The sequence below is a fragment of the Sturnira hondurensis genome, unplaced genomic scaffold (assembly GCF_014824575.4).
Source record: "Sturnira hondurensis isolate 20B ecotype Veracruz unplaced genomic scaffold, ASM1482457v3 Scaffold0003166, whole genome shotgun sequence".
Taxonomy (NCBI): domain Eukaryota; kingdom Metazoa; phylum Chordata; class Mammalia; order Chiroptera; family Phyllostomidae; genus Sturnira; species Sturnira hondurensis.
Window position 1 is genome coordinate 3,036,722 of NW_028075797.1, and position 16,576 is coordinate 3,053,297.

The 16,576-nt window shown below is 39.8% G+C and overlaps 1 protein-coding gene and 1 pseudogene across 1 annotated transcript in view; one reads left to right on the forward strand and one right to left on the reverse strand.

The window, feature by feature from the left end:
- The window catches only part of AUTS2 (activator of transcription and developmental regulator AUTS2), a 1,160,553-nt gene that overhangs the window by 1,096,750 nt on the left and 47,227 nt on the right, over positions 1-16,576 (reverse strand). The window lies entirely within an intron of this gene.
- On the forward strand, positions 13,417-14,141 carry LOC118984033 (heterogeneous nuclear ribonucleoprotein D-like; annotated as a pseudogene).

Consider the following 16,576-nt stretch of genomic DNA (forward strand, 5'->3'; position numbering starts at 1 on the left):
GCACCATTACAGACAATAAGTAAATGGCACGGATGTAGCCCAGAACTCGTGGCATGCACATACATGCAGCACCGTGCGCAGCATGGTCTTTATCATTCCCAAGGACAGCTTAGTTCATAATTCTAAAACACACAGTCCTAACCTATCTTACGCCATGGAACTCTACCTCAGCAAAATCACAAGAACACAACGGGCTGCCAGGCTTTTTAAAGAGAGCAACTCTCCTTTCCCTTGGTCAGGGACCTTACGCCCTACAGATTTTATAAAGTATCACAACAGCTGCTGTACTCATTTAGTTTATTCACAATTTATTTGTAGAGGCAGGTCATATGATGTTAAAAAAAAAAAAAACACCTACCAACACCAGATGGCAAGATTCTAATCAGTACGTGCATTTACAGGAGTAAGAGAAAGAAGTGATCGCCTGAAGCAGCAGTAGTAGGAAAGGTTTCAACCATTTCGCTCCACCTCCCCAAGTACCTTAGTTTATAGAATAGGAAGCACTGTGGAAACTACAACCTTGTAGTTTTCAGACTAAACCTTTAAGATTTTTCCCTTCTAACATTCCTTGCTAACTTGATTAAACTTTACTTTTCTTTAGAATTTTCTCAATACTTCCAAAAGGCAAATTCACCCTTAAGAAAAGATTTTTTTAATAGCTGTTCAAGTAGTTTTCTGCCTTTTGCTCCCATCCAAGCCCACCTCACTGCCCCAAGCGCTCAGAAAAGTTTTTTTTTCTTAATCTTTGTAATTCACAAATCAACCCTTCTGAGCTTGTAGTCTTCACTCCTCTCTAGTCCCATTTTTTTAAATCAGAAAGACTGCCTGCATGCACAGAATTCTCTAGGACTAGAGTTATCTATGGCAGGGGCAACAGAGTTTCCACCAATTTCATCCACATAGGACACAGCACACTCCTGGGTTGTTCTTTTTCCAGCTGCTTTGATGTGCAGGCTTCCCACTTCCCACTGTTAGGGGCTTTTTATATTCCCTCCACAACTGAGGTTAAAAAGTGAAGATGCACTATTTCTTTGCATTAGCTCATCACTGTTTTTACATAAGCCACAGTCAAGTCAGCATCTTTTCCAAGATCAACTTCTCACAGACGTTACAGAACCATCCCCCAAAATAAATAAATTCTAGATTTATTAACAGCTAGGACTGCATCCTAAGATATCAATAATAGCTGGTTTCCTTTCAACCTTAAACCCTCTGTCCTTTGCTCCTTGGCTCTACCTAGAGTTTGCCTGGTTTTATTTTTTCCTTTCCTGTAGGCTGCCACCATAAAGTCCAGAAAGGTTCAGAAGGTTCATACATACACTTGTGTATGTGTGTGTATGAATGCATGTATGTATGGTCTATATGTATCTGTATCAAGTATCAAAATTTGAAAAGAAAAGCTCCTGCAAAACTCAGTGATATAAATGACTAAAAGCTGCTGTAAAAAGCCCCTTAGAGCACCAGCCACAGGGGAACAAAAGGAAAACATCAGGAAAAGGGAAGCAGGTAGCCCAAGGTGAAAAAGTAGTAGGAAAACACAGGCTTCTTTGAAAGCTGCCAAGAAGTCCTCCAACAAAACCCACAGAATGTAGAGGCCCCAAGTCTAGAATGTTGTTTCTCACTCTTCCTTTGAGAATCCCCTGGAGTTCCTGGACTGAAAGATGGGGTACACAGCACCCAAAACAAACCATGCTGAGTTTTTCAGTTGAGTGGGGTGACTGGTTTTGTAAGAATTTTGTTACAGTTTTTATCCCCTTCCTAAAGTCCCTCTACATTAAGCAGCAAAATCAATTTTATATTGATAAAATGGTTAATATCTAAGGGGACACAGAAAGCTCACAAATCAAAGATGTTGCACAAACTCACTGGGAAGAAAGAGAAAGCAGATGATATGGGAAAGAGATTCATTCACACAAAATGGTGAGCTAAGGCTTCAGGCTGGACTTACACATCTCTTTAATATATCATTTCAATGACAAAATCTCTGGGCAAAAAGCACCAAAAAATTGGGACAGGAGAAACAAGGGCTGGATTCATATTTGGGTTTGAAATTTGGCTCTGTGAGTTACTAACTATAAAACCTCAGGCAAGCCAATTAACTAAGTTTCAGTTTTCCTATACATTAGACAGGGATTTTATTCTTACTATGCAGGGCCATTGTAAAGCTGGCCAAAATGTACAAAAAGTACCTGTCCCGTGATGGGTAATAAGTGAGCACAGTGGTGTTATTTTGAGAAAAACCATGCTTCCTAAAGAACTGAATCTGATCCTTGTAAATATATTTAATAAGATAAAGAGGAGGAGGAAATCTTACTCCCCTAAAGGATTCCATGTGAAACAATGTAAACGTGGACCCAATTTAACAACTGTCTTACCTCTGATTCCTAGGAAAGCTTAGACCTGTATTTCTCTATGTATTTCCTAACCTTTCTTTTTTCCTTCCTGCCAAATTCCTCTCTTTCTCAAATCCCAGCAACCAGGAATTTTCTGTAAGTTATTGGTTTCTCACTTTATTCCTGAATAAGCCAATGCCTTCCAACTCCCTGCATATGAATAAACTTGTATTTCTGGCATTGGTCATTTTAAAGGCACCTTCCTAAAACAAAAGCCACATTTTCAGTTCATTGTATATCTGCAGGTTGGTGTTTTGTTTTCTTTACCTAAGAACATTAGTGTCTTAAAAAACTTTGCCTATACCTCACCTCTCCTCCTGGAAGCACACTCCTTAATAGTCAATGGGAATGTAGATATATGACTATCAAAAGCATAGTAATTTAATTCACTAAACAATTTTGCAGAGGTTCTCAAAGACCACACTGTTTACATTTGGTAATTGCTATCACTGTCTGCAATGTTTACTTTTTAAACCGTGGATTTACTTCATTTTTAAAGAACTTCCCTGGTAATGAACTGAAGAGCCTACAAACAAAGATAGCTATGCCTGCAAGAACTAAATGCATTATATAATATTGCACAATAATTTGCTCATAAATACCCCCAAATTTGTACGAATTCTTTTTCATCACAAAAAGCCTCTGCAACTAGACAAAAAGATGAATAGATGAAGAGTCATTCAATTTCTTTACTGTGTGATTTGGTCAGTCTAACTTCTATGTGCCTCATGGTGTCTCTGCATTCCATACAACAGGTTCAGGGTCTGGACAGTTGTTAAAGATCAGCAGAACTCTCTAAGTCACTCACAAGAGAAATACTCCTATGTAATTATCAGTTCTCAGAAATGAGTCTACAACACTAACACTTAAATCAAACAAAAAGATAATAAGAAAAACAGGTCCATCAGTCATCCATTCATTTTATATTCACTGAACACTTTTTAGGAGAATAACTCTAGCTGGAAACTCAGATTTATATTTCAAGTAATTCAAACAATAAGCATTTCCAATATACCTACTGAATAATAGAAAAGGGTCAGCAAACTACTGTAACATACCAGACAGTAAATATTTTAGGCTTTGGGGCCATGTGGCTTCTGTTGTCAACTACTTAATTCTGCTGTGGTAGCATAAAGCAACCAAAAACAATAAAATAAATGAATGAACATGGCTATATTCCAATAAAACTATATTATGAAAACTGAAATTTGAATTTCATGTATTTTCATATGTCATGAAATGTTCTTCCTTCAATTTCTTTTCAAACATTTAAAAATGTAAAAATCATTCTTAGTTCATGGCTATACAAAAACAGATCGTGGCCTGGTTTGGCCTGTGGGCCGTACTTCGCCAACTCCTGCACCTGAGTCCAATGTGATAGGCATTTGGGAAGGCATCAAGAAGAATTAGACAATTCTAGTTTGTTTTTTGTATATACCTTAATAAACAAAGAAACTGTGACTTCAAAAAACAACCTTCACCACCCACATTTGCTAAGACTTTATCAGAACATGCCTGGGTGAGTTTTAGAGCGTCCATTCAAATTAAAATTAACATTCCAAGCCAGGACCTCCTGTAAAATCCATTCTCCATTGATCTGCCAGGAAGCAAGCATGTCCCAGGTGGTGGCTGACTGAGACTCTTAAGAGCAAGTCTACAGGTCCTGCCTGTTTATTTCACTGACGTTCTTTAGTTATCCCAGACAATAGTTTCCAAGTACTCTGTGATATAAAGAATCAAACAGGTTTTTCCCCCAAGAAAAAAGCCAAAGAAATAATTGGGGTAGCCAGAATCTCAAATATCTGCTTGCACCCCACTGGTTCTGCCTAATCAAATCAGGTTTATTAGAGAGTCACCTCTAACTAGCACTAGGTTTTACCTACATTTGGAGATGTTTAGGCAGATTTATTTTAATTACATCAGAACGAACTAAGCTTGAGTCTTGAGACTTTAATTGTCACAACTGTCTGCCCGGATGTTTTGTTCCAAGAGGGAAGCTGATGGAGCCAGGAGCCAGGCTGACATCATCAGCTGTGTATTTAATTAAAGCAAGATGAAGCGCAGGCAGTCTGAATAGGATGGTGGGTCACAGCCTTCCCACCCAGACACAGAAAGGCTACACCACTCATGAAAACTAAGGAGCTAAAGACTTAGACCTTCCCACTCATCTGGCAGAAGGACCCCCTTTCCTGATGTCCAGGAAGGTCAACACTCCTGTATGAGCCTCTGGTTTCTCCGTGAGCCCTAAGTCTCACATGGAAGGAGAATCAACAACTATCACCTCCTAAGGGCCAACAGGCCACAGATCCCTTAGAATAAAATAAAATACTATATAAGCCTTCACAATGATGAATGGCCCACATATTCACAGTTTCCACCAGATGTACTGGCAACTAGCTTCCTTCCATGGATGTCTAAGTGACCCAAGATTTCATGTAATAGCCAAGACCTTGTTTTAATGTGGCAGTAGGTTTCTGTCACATTAAAGCATCAGAATGTATCAAGCTTTGATGGTTCCCTTATTTGAAGTACTTCTGGCAATAAAAATTTTCCTCCCCCTAGGAAAAAAGGAAGGAAGGAAAGGAGGAAGGGAGGGAGGGAGGGAGGGAGCAGGCCTGACGTTGGATTTGTGATCTAACATCAAATTCATATACTCAAGCAAGTTCTCCCACTTGAGACCACAGAGGGAATAAAGTGGACCCAGAATCTGGGTGGTCCTTCCCTTAGTTTCTTCTCCCCCAAAATCAGTCTCCTCCTGGTCAGGGAGGACTGGGGCTGTGTCTCATTCATCTCTATCCCTGAGGCTTTCCCGTTACATTAGGTGATTAAACCAAAGAACAGGATACAGTAGATTTTGTGCCTTACTATTAAGAAATGAGAAAACTCAATGATCTAAAAAGAAGAAAAAAATGTGAGCAAAATTTTAAAATGTGAGCAACATTAATAAACCTGGATAAAAACCAAGAAAGCACAGGATAGGTGCTTTCTTTCATATCAGGTTTTGCCCTCAACAGACTGTCAATCAACCTATTCAAGGAGCGTATGGAACCTAAGCCTTTGTCGCAACACTAGTTGGGAACTCACTTCCCTCTGGAAGCAAGTCCTTATTTCCCAACTAGGTCTTTCCAAGAGCTCTAGTAGTCAGCTGTGTGTGGACTTCTAATGGCTCTGAAATGAATGTGTCACTGCCAAGGTCACCACACAGTGGGGAAAAGGTAAAGGAGCCATTTGTCAGGAGATCCCAAGAAAATTATTAAAGAAATCCCATCAGTCAAGATAGCTGGAGGCAGAGAAATGAAATACGAGGGACATACAGAGAAAAAGAATGTATCCTGCTACCATCCCAACCGAATCTTAACTTTCAGTTTTTAATGACAGTTCTTGACAACAATGAGCATACTACGTCAGCAGCACTGCTGAAGCTCCACTTGAGAAATAAGATAGTCTTTCCTTTTGTCTCCTCTTCATGTCTCTTCTCCTCTGTCCAGTACTACCTTGGTCTGTTAAATTGACTGATCCAGTAGTTACTATAAGCCACCGTCCAAGCCCCTGTCCCAACCAGTCCCCACAAAGTCTCGGCTCCTTCCTGAGAAACCACAACCTGATAACCACCATTTGATAACAGAGGACCTTCAAAATTATCAATATCACACCTCAGGACAGCCATCCCATCTTTGGTTAAGGAAGTACAATGTTCACCTTTGGGTAAGGGCCAAAAGGGGACTCCACTCCCCATCCCCCGAATTCCTCTACCCATTCCACGGCGTTTCTCAAAGTGTAGAATGCATCAGAATCACCCGGAGGACATGTTAAAACATAAACTGCTAAATGCTACCCCCAGAATTTCTGATTCAGTAGGTCTGAGGTAGGGCACCAAAAAAGCCTGCATTTCTACCAAGTTCCCAGATGATGCTGACACTTCTGATCTAGAAAGAATAATTTGAGAACTACGGCAATAAATTAATAAAAAACAAGAAAGTCAAGCAACTGCTGCTTCCAGTTTTTTTAAAAATATGACAGACCCCAAATTAATGTAGAGCCTAGAGCTTTTTCTATGTATGAAACAGCTGCCAAAATCCTGAAGTGTTTTTGTTGTATAAGCAACCAGTTGTGATTTTGCACTCAGCCACAAAGCAGGAGTGTAGTGCTTTGTTTTGTTTTGTTTTTCATTAACTTGAGGATTTGTTTCATGCCTGTATTACCACTTTTCAGTTTCTGATTACTGGGCTGTGAAGTGCCGAACGGTCAACAAGCCTCCCTATTGTTAGGAGGGGCACCAACCGGTGCAGGCTCCCAACAGCGCCTTGTTTTGTGGGACTCCTGGACAGCAGAGGCGACGCCTGCGGATATGGATATGCACACATTGTAACAGGAACACAAATTAGCCGCAGAAACACAGCCTCTACCAATTAACTCATCTTTCCAAAGTATGAGCACTTCTGGCCTTATTCCCTTGCCAAGAGTCCTGTTATCTGACTGCAGTTTATAAAGCTCACCTCTAACATTTTTCTCTCTGGTTCTTTAAAACACACAGCGGGCATCATCAAATACCAAACCAGAACACCTCAGTTAATGAGTGAACTGAAAATATAAAGACCACAGATTTTTGGTCAGTTTAAAACGGGAGACATCCTAGATAAGAAAAGGTACCATAAGCACAGCTACGCTGACTGTGAACTCCCTACCTTTCCCCCAAGGAGTTGGACATGAACCCTGGAATTGGACTGCCTGGTTTGAATCCTGATTCCATCACTTGATTCCAGTATTGTATAGTCACAAGTTATGGAACCTCTCTGGGCATCAACTTTCCATATGTACATTGAAGACAGTGATAGCACATATACTTTATCAGGCTCCCTGGAATATTAAAAGACATAATCCATGTAAAGTGCTTATCATAGTGCTGGGCACATTTTAAGTAAACAGTAAGCTTTAGGTAACATTATGGCTTCCTGCGAAGCTCCAAGACAGAACATGAAAGGGTCTGTGTCCTCCTTTCCCCCAGGGCATGCCAACAAACCATGGAGGGGAAGACAGCTCTCCTCAATCCCAAAGGGACCAAGGAAGACTGGGAGAAGCTTGTGTGGAAAGCAAATCAAGAAAATTTTAAAAGAGAAAAGGAGTGAGCGGGTTTATAAAAAAACCAGGCAAAATGGGTGAGAAGAGCAGAGATGGTATGGAGAGAAGAAACAATCGGGGCTGACAGCTGGTAAGAGCATCTCTCCAAGTCCACCAGACCAGGGTCTCATATTGTGACCTCAAAGCATCTGAGAACTATTAGCACAAAATACAGAAGTTGTACAAATTTCTCCTAACCAGATCCAATTTTCTCCTTATTGAAATTCCTTCCCCAACCTCTTCCAATTGGGAACTGTCTCAGAAGAAATAGATGCTAAGTTGAAGCAAGAAGGTCTTCTTCACAGAGTGGGAAGAAGCAGCCCAAAGGAACTAAATCAAGCTGTTGGAAAGGACAAGGCAGGCAAGGAGCCCTCAGGTTGGAGGGCCACAGGATTAAGTTCATGAGGACAAAATGAACACACATTCTTCCAGTAGCTATTTCTTAACACAGACAAGTGGGCAATCAAGAATCAATAAAAGTAAAAAGCATCCTATTCTTCCTCAAAGACCATGGGGGAAAAAAACAATTTTGTGAGCATATGTATGCACATACAGAGAATTAAACTCTTAGTACACTTCAAGAAAATTATGTCTCTTGCTTCAGATGTATGTACTCTGCTGTGCTCTGAAATTCAAGAGTGAGAAGTATTCTGTCAATGACCCTAGCTCTTGAAAATACAAGTGCTATACAGGAAGAGAGCAGTACACACTTGATACAGAGGAGGGTTGAAGAGAGATATTATCTTCATCCAAAAGGCTAGTCGTGCTTTTCTTTGTAAAAGCAAATCAAAACCATTAATCTATCATAACCATTCTTCAGATTGCACGTCCGGTCTACACCTCAAATTCTCTTTAGTCTTTGGAGAAAGGACACAAATGAAGATTTGCCTATCAGAAAGGTTAAGTAAAGAACTAACAACTCATGTCTTGGCCAAAGAATGAGCAGAGCCCACATGGGGGAATAAGAGCTATCACGGCTCTATCAAGAAAAATTCCCTACTCCACAACAGCACTGGAAGTACCCAGGCCAGAGTCACCTCAGCCCCTCAGATGCAGAAATCTTCTCATGGTTATTCACCCAGGAGCCAGATGAAACATCAGATGTCTTACTTTTTTGCTCGTGAACCAGTTAACTCAGAGAATCTGGTTCTGTAAGTTACTACAGAATGGATGGACACTGAGCTCCTACCTGAGGCAGTATGCACCTGATTTTCAAAGATGCTAAAAAACATTCCCCACATCACTGGAGGCCAATCTAGTACATAATGATCACTTACCCATCCTGAAGTTGCCATATCTAACGAAACTACCTTTAGCAAAGGTCTATGTCAAATTTACTATTTTGCCCCACAGTTCCTTCAGTCTTCATTATGGATGCAGTAAGCATGTAGCCAGAACTGGACAGTGCCGATTTCTTCTATTTCTTCCTTTTTTTCCAAAAGACATTTAATCTATAATGAAATTTGATGTAATTTATATGCCTTTGTAAAATTAGCCTGCCCATAAATTCATATATTAGAAAAAAATCATATGACCAAAAAGATGTTTACTTCAGAAAAATATGGTCACTGTAGATACAGTAAACAGCCAACTCACACTTACAATAAAACCAGAAACATGCCCAGGAATTCACAGATAAAGATGCCTCCAGCTCCAAGTTCCAAGATTCTTTATTTTACTCCCAACATCTAGCTGTTTCAACTATACCCTATACTCAGCATATGATTCTTAGTGTCAGCCTTTAAAATGGATATGGGCTATTAAGAGATGATTTCATAAAGCTTAAAAAATAAAGCTCCCACCCGTCTACCCACCCCCACACCAGCCACAATGACAGAGCAGCCAATTTTACAACTATTAACACACATCACCTCTGACTCTCACCAAATCCGGGGGGGGGGGGGGGGGGGGGANGGGGGGCGGGGGGGGGGGGGCGGGCAGAATCCCTGACACAGATACTAACAGCCACCAGCCCAAAGGGCAGCCAGGAGACAAACCATTTTTCTACGTGGAATGCTCCCTAGGTATCTACTTTCAAATTATTTAGAATAACTTTCCCCAAGCCAAAATAACCAACCTATTTTAAGAAAGTTCTTATCTGTCGGTTAACCTTAAGGGCCACAGACCACCACAGAGCATATAGGGCAATGGTGCTTTATGCAGATCTGCATTCTTCAATAAGATTAACTTACCTAATAGGATTTAGGGATGCAATAAAGGCCATTATGGGTCTCCTACAAGCTAGAGGCTGCCAAGGCTTTAACCATTTGATTTAATCCAATCTGGCCTAATCTAATCAAGGCTGTCTCCCTGTGTTTTGTCAGTGGACTTTGAGTAGTGATCTTAAAAACGAAGGAAAAACTTCCATTCAAATTACATCTCGAAGACCAATTATATATTAGCCTTTACCTAGAAATTGGTGCAGACCTGACTACAAATATGTGTGTGGGTCTTTTGCCTTAATTTGCTAGTTTCTATGATCTACCTCGGCTAAAGAATGATTGCACTATCTACATTTCGCTTAGATTTTAATTAAACTGCCCAAGAAAATTTCACAGGCTGATTAGTAACCTTACTCAAAAACCCACTCCTTCCTTACTAATCCTCTGGAAGAAGAGAGAAGTTCTAATTCACCAGCAAACTCTCTGTGCAGACAGGGGTTGAAAGCCAAGACATATCGTCAGTGGAGAGATTCTCCTTGACTGACAGTCCACATGTCTGTGCAAGGTGATTTCTGTCCCCTAGGAGGCTGCAAGCACTACCTCCAGATACCTAGCACAAAGACAGTTTACTGTAGAGTAAACCCATGTCAGAGTATTACAAGTTCACCTGACCCCTTCAGTTGACACACTAGAACAAGTAAGTCGGCTTATACCCCAAATCCGTATCATCACACCACTCACCAAGCTTGTCTGGGTTTAAGAAACCTAGAAGTTTCTTAGCTACACTAAAAAAAAAAAAAAAAGTTAATATCTCAGTAATATTTGTATTAATATGGTGAAATGATTTAAATGGTTTGATATGTAGTGTTAAATAAATAATTAAACTGAATTTAACCTGTTTCTTTTTGCTTTTTTCAAAGTGGCTATTTTAATGCAGCATGTGTGGCTCAACATATTTCAAATGAACAGTACTGTTTTAGACAACCTGCCCACTTTAGCTCCTCATAACAATGTCAAAGGGGAAGCACATATTTCATTTCATTAACTCCATCAGGTCAAAGCCAGATGATAACCTTAAAAGTAAGAATAGAATAATCTTTGAACAAATATTTACTGAGGCCTCAGAAGGAGTTGCCTAATGGATTGCAGTGCCAACTCAGGTACTAAATATCTAAATCAACCTTAAATATGCTGTTTAACTCCTCTGAACTTAACAAAGGCTCACCCATCAGTAAAATGGAGAGGTTTCACAGATCTCTTGTCCAAATTCATAGCTATCTCTGATTACCTCAAGACAGGAATCTTCAGTCCTTTCAAGTATACAGTCTGATTCTCAGCCCACAGAACTATGATTGCATTTACCAAATGCATCCTGCTTTGGGGAATTCTCCAGAGCACACTAACTCCAACAAATCCAAAATATCTGATTCAAATATTAATCACTGAGCAAAATGGGCACCTTCCCATCATAAGAAATACTTCATCAGATTATGCTAATAATTAGCACACTCGAACTTACGTGGCTTAGATAAAGCTGTTGTTACCAGGAAATCAAGAAGTCGTTTAGAGATCCAGAAAGGAAACACTAGTTATCAGGGGAATGGGTAGCTTCCAAAGGTGTTAGCCACAGAGGATGCACAACTTGTCAGACATGTCCTCAGTATGTTTCAAGCGTTGTTTCCCACCAGTCACACCCAGGCAGCCCTGTCCCTTTCACAAAATACTATCAGGGACAACACTGCCTCCAACACCTCACTCTGAACCAAATCTGTATTCCCAGTGGTCCATAACCTAATTAAATTTTAAGAAAAGCATTCAGGTTAAAATATGTTACCCAGCAAACTTATAAGGAGTCAGTGGCAGAGCCTCAGTTAAGGGCAGGAGATATAAGAATAAGAAGGGTGGGCTCTCAAAAGACACAACTTTGCACAGGATTCTAATACAGTACATCAAAAAAACGAGGTAAGGCAAGGTAAGAGAGAAGAAACAAAAACCAGCACTTCACACAGTGAAACCCAAGAAACAAAGGCAAAGAACAGTGTAGGGTACAAAGAACAATAAGCAACTCACTTTTAAAAGGCAAACAGAGGGGGTGAGTAGAGGCTCAAGGACTGGCTACTTGTACAGTCTTCCAGGGCCCAGCACTCAGAAGAACCCATACTTGATTTAATGCTCTGCTGTCACCCTCTTGAAGTTCTTAATTTTTTTAATAATGTGTTCTCTGCATATTCATTCTGCCCTAGGCCCTACAAATTATGTAGCTGGTATTAGTGGTGAAAGATGGTGAGAAATCAAGCAGGGGCCTGATGGGGCTAAAATGGTGAAAGTCCTCATCTTTAAGCTCTGAATGACCCACTGGCAATCCATGTCATCATGGTAGTGGCTCTCAACAGAGTACTTGACAATGACCGGGGATCCTTATGATAAGATTCTAAGTCAATAGGTCTGGGATGAGAAGTGCATTTTTAACATTAACAGGCTCCTGGGGATAGGAATGTAAGAAGTTGAAGCAATTATATCTAAAATTTAAGGCGTATTAATGCTTTGTTATCTCTTACAGATAGAAAGAGTGCAGAGAAGGGCTTCCTTTACCAAGCGTGTCTTTCCCAAGCTCCCAACCAACTTCAGACACTCAAGTGTCTGTAGATAGCCCTACACTTCCAGAAAGGTTACCAGAGCACAATTTAGAGAAACAGTATGTCAAGAGCCCAATTTAATGAGTTAATCATCCCAGTGAAATAAAACTGTGGTTTCTTGCCACCTAACTTATATTCGGCTTCAACTCCCACCCCTTTCCCATTGCCTACAACCTCCAATCACCTAAGAGTAGCAAACTGGCCCACTTTGGATGGCTGGAAGTGTGCCTCTACGGAAGACCATGTGGGGAAGGAAAAGAACAGAAAAAGAAACAGAAAAAAAATAATGTTATGGTATACTTCTTAAAACACAATGTTCCTTTACTATTCTCATACCTACCCTGCTCATTCCCAGTGATCCTCCCATATTTTGCTAAGTGCTGCTCTTCAAAATGCCAGGACAGATTAGGTTCCCCTTACACTATATACTCTCAAAGAGCCTATGATTATCCTGCTCATCCCTCATCTAATTATAACTATTCAGCTCTTGGTTCTGACTTTTTTCTTTAATAAATGTGTCTCCTATAGACAGCTACAAAGCATCAAGAACTCTGTATAATTCACAAATGCCTACTCCTTAGCACCAAATAGTGCTTAATAGATATGTGAATAAATAAGAAAGGTTACAAGTTTGGGGTCAGCCATAGGAAGGGAATAAAGTGACTCTTTGTTTATGGAGCAAAAGGGCAAAAAAACAAGTATATTGATGAGATTCTGACAATATAGCAAACCTAAGACACACAACTAGACCAAGCGGTTTCATTTCCTATCTCCACTCTTTAATGGTCCTGGGATGGTGTACACCTGATATTCTGAAACACAAAGCTCTGTGTAAGAGGCAAAAAAAATTTAAAGTGGGTACTTTGGAACCTAACTCTTTGGTCTGTAGAAGCCTCCTTGCTCCCCACATACCTAGAGCGAAAGACAAACTCCTTTAAGGAAAAAAAACAAAGTTCACAGCTTACTCAGGAAAACCAGAGATCCAAGGCACCTAAAAGTCCGAAACAAACTGTAAATAGATTAAAAAAATAAAAAGGCTTATTCTCTAGTAGCACCATATAAACACAATAAGAGGAGACATTACAGGAGCTCCGTTCAGTGAGCACCATGGAAAATGACCAATTTCACTCTTCTGCAACCATTGCAAACCCAGCTCCATACGAAGCTCCCCCTCGCATTGTGCCCAGACTCCAACCACACCTCCCACTTCAAGCACATAATACTGCCCCCGTGGAGGAGGGCGTGAAGGAGAACAGCAACACAGAGCAATTCACAGAGGGATCCAAGATCAGTGTGAGCAAAAATCAACAGGATTACAGTAAAATGTTTACTGAAGGCCTGAACTGGGCATATAAGCAAGAAAGATCTGACTTACTATTTGTCTCTATTTGGGAAATTTGTAGACTGCACAATTAAAATAGATCCAGTCACTGGAAGATCAGGAGGATTTAGATTTGTGCTTTTCAAAGATGCCACTAGTGTGTTAATAAGATTTTGGAACTGAAAGAACACAAACGGAAGGGCAAATTGATAGACCCTAAAAGGACCAATGCTTTCAAAGGGAAGGAGCACATCAAAAGAGGTTTTTGTGAGTGGACTGAGCCCAGTTACTTCTGCTAAAAACATTCAAAATTATTTTGGAGACTTTGGAGAGATTGAAAATAATTGAACCTCCCATGGATACAAAAACAAATGAAAAAAGAGGTTTTTGTGTTATTACATATACAGATTAAGAGCCACTAAAGAAATTGTTAGAAAGTAGGTACCATCAAATTGGTTCTGGGAAGTGTGAGATCAAAGTTACACAACCCAGAGATATATGCAGGCAATAAAAGCAACAAAAAGAAGAGATGCTGCGGTTGAAGGGTAAGGCAGTACACTAGGGGTGGTGGCCAAGGTCAGGGCCAAAACTGAAACCAAAAATTTAATAACTAGTTACGATCAAGGTCATGGATATCACAATAGTGCCTATGGTGGTGATCAAAACTATAGTGGCTACAATTATAATGGGTATAACTATGGGAACTATGGATGTGGACAGAGATGTGCAGACTACAGTGGCCAACAGAGCACTTACAGCAAGTTGTCTCAAGGGAATGGCAATCACCAAAACAATTATCAGCCATACTAATGGAGGATACTGGAGAAAGGAGGAGATTGCTAAAGTAACCCATCCTGCAGGACAACACTGAAGAATAGTCTTCTGTTGATCCAAGATAATTATTTTGTAAAAAGACTTTCTACCACACAACTATATAGACACCAACTAATTTTGTTTTCAATTTGTCTTTTGCTGTTATAATCCAATGTGAATTTGTGTTTATACAAAAATTTTTTAAAGATTTTAGTTATTTGTTTTTAGAGAGAAGGGAGGGAGGGAGAAAGAGAGGGAGAGAAACATCAATGTGTGACCGTCTCTCACATGCCCCCTCCTGGAGACCTGGCCCACAACCCAGGCATGTGCCCTGACTGGGAATCAAGCTGGTGACCCTGTGGTTCACAGGCCAGCACCCAATCCACCGAACCACACCAGCCAGAGCTATACAAATTTTATTTGTATGATTTCATGTTGAACCTCAAATAAATGATTCCTTGTATGAAAAAAAAATGACCAATTTCCAGAAGTTGCCTCCTTTTGTTCCTTCATGGATTCCAGCCTAAACACTGTTCCTGCCTACTTATTTAACCTCCTTTGAGTGATTAAAGCCTTTCCCCAGCCATTCAACATAAACAGTGCTAAGTTCCTAATTGAAACCCATTATAAAAAAAAATGATGAACAACAAAATTCAGGTGCTGCATAATTTATTTACATTTATATAATACTTCCTCCAAGGAACTCAAGGCATTTTGCAAACTTAAAATAATCTAGCAGATACTAATCTTCACAAAACTCCCAGGAGAAAAATAATGTAAGGAGCATAATCAATAATAGGTCACTTACCATCACACTTACATACCTACTGCATGAATATCAAGAGTATACCTACTGCAAGAGTATACCACAAAATTTCTCTCTAAGCCATAGACATTAACTAATTCAGAATATTACAGGTGATGTTTTTGAGGAAACCAACCCAGAAAGGAGTGATGACTGTTCCACCACACTAAGAAAAAATGTCATTAAACCTTCCCTCACATCTTTCTATTCTGTAATAGGAAAAAATCCCATCCCACTCCCAAGTTAAATGTTCTAGATCATCTTAAAAATATACCTTGTGGGGTGAGTGGGGGGGGGGGGTGACTTACCAAATTCTAATACTCACTGTTGTCCTGAATCTCCTTAACCTAACCTCTCAGAGGAGAACCTGCATTTTAAATAAACACCTCAGGCTTTCCAAGGCCTTGAAAGGTATTGGTAATGTTTTGTTTTTTTAAGCTGAGTAAGGAGTACATGAATTGGGGGTTATTTTTCTTCTTTTAACCATTTTTATAATGTGTACAATGTCTTTAGTGCTCTCCCTGAATTCTGTTCATGTAGACCAGGAACCATGCTTTGGGAAACCTGTACAGACTACCTCAGAATTTCCCTGGGTACTTTATAAAGTACAACCCTGATTTGGGTTGAACTGTGTCCCCACCAAAAAAAATATGCTCAAAATTAATGAATGTGACTACATCAAACTAAAAAGCTTCAGTGCAGCAAAAGAAGCCATCACCAAAACAAAACGGCAACAAGCGAATAGCAGAAGATATCTGCAAATAATACCTCCAAAGGGGGACTCATATCAAAAATATGTAAACAACTCATACAACTCAACAAAATAAACCCAGTTTTTAAACTTATGCCTTATTAAACCTATTTTTAAATAGGCATAAGACCCAAAAAGGCAGTCTTCCCAAGAAGATACACAAATGGCCAAGAGATATAGAAAAAGATGCTCGACTTCACTAGCTATAAGGAAAATGCAAATTGAAACCACAATGAGATACTGCCTCCGACCTTGTCAGAATGGCTATAATCAGGAAGACAAGAAATAAGAAGTGTTGGAGCAGATGTGGACAAAAGGGAACCTGCATACACTGCTGGTAGAAAGGTAAATTGGAAAAGCCTCTACAGAAAACAGTATACAGGGTTCTCAAAAAAATTAAGAACAGAGCTACCAAATAATCCAGCAATCCCTCTTCTGGGTATCTACTTGAAAAATGTGAAAACACTTATTCATTAAGATATATGCACACCTGTGTTCACTTCAGCATTATTCATAGTAGCCAAGAAATGAAAACAATGTAAGCATCCTGCAACTAATGATTGAATAAAGAAAATTT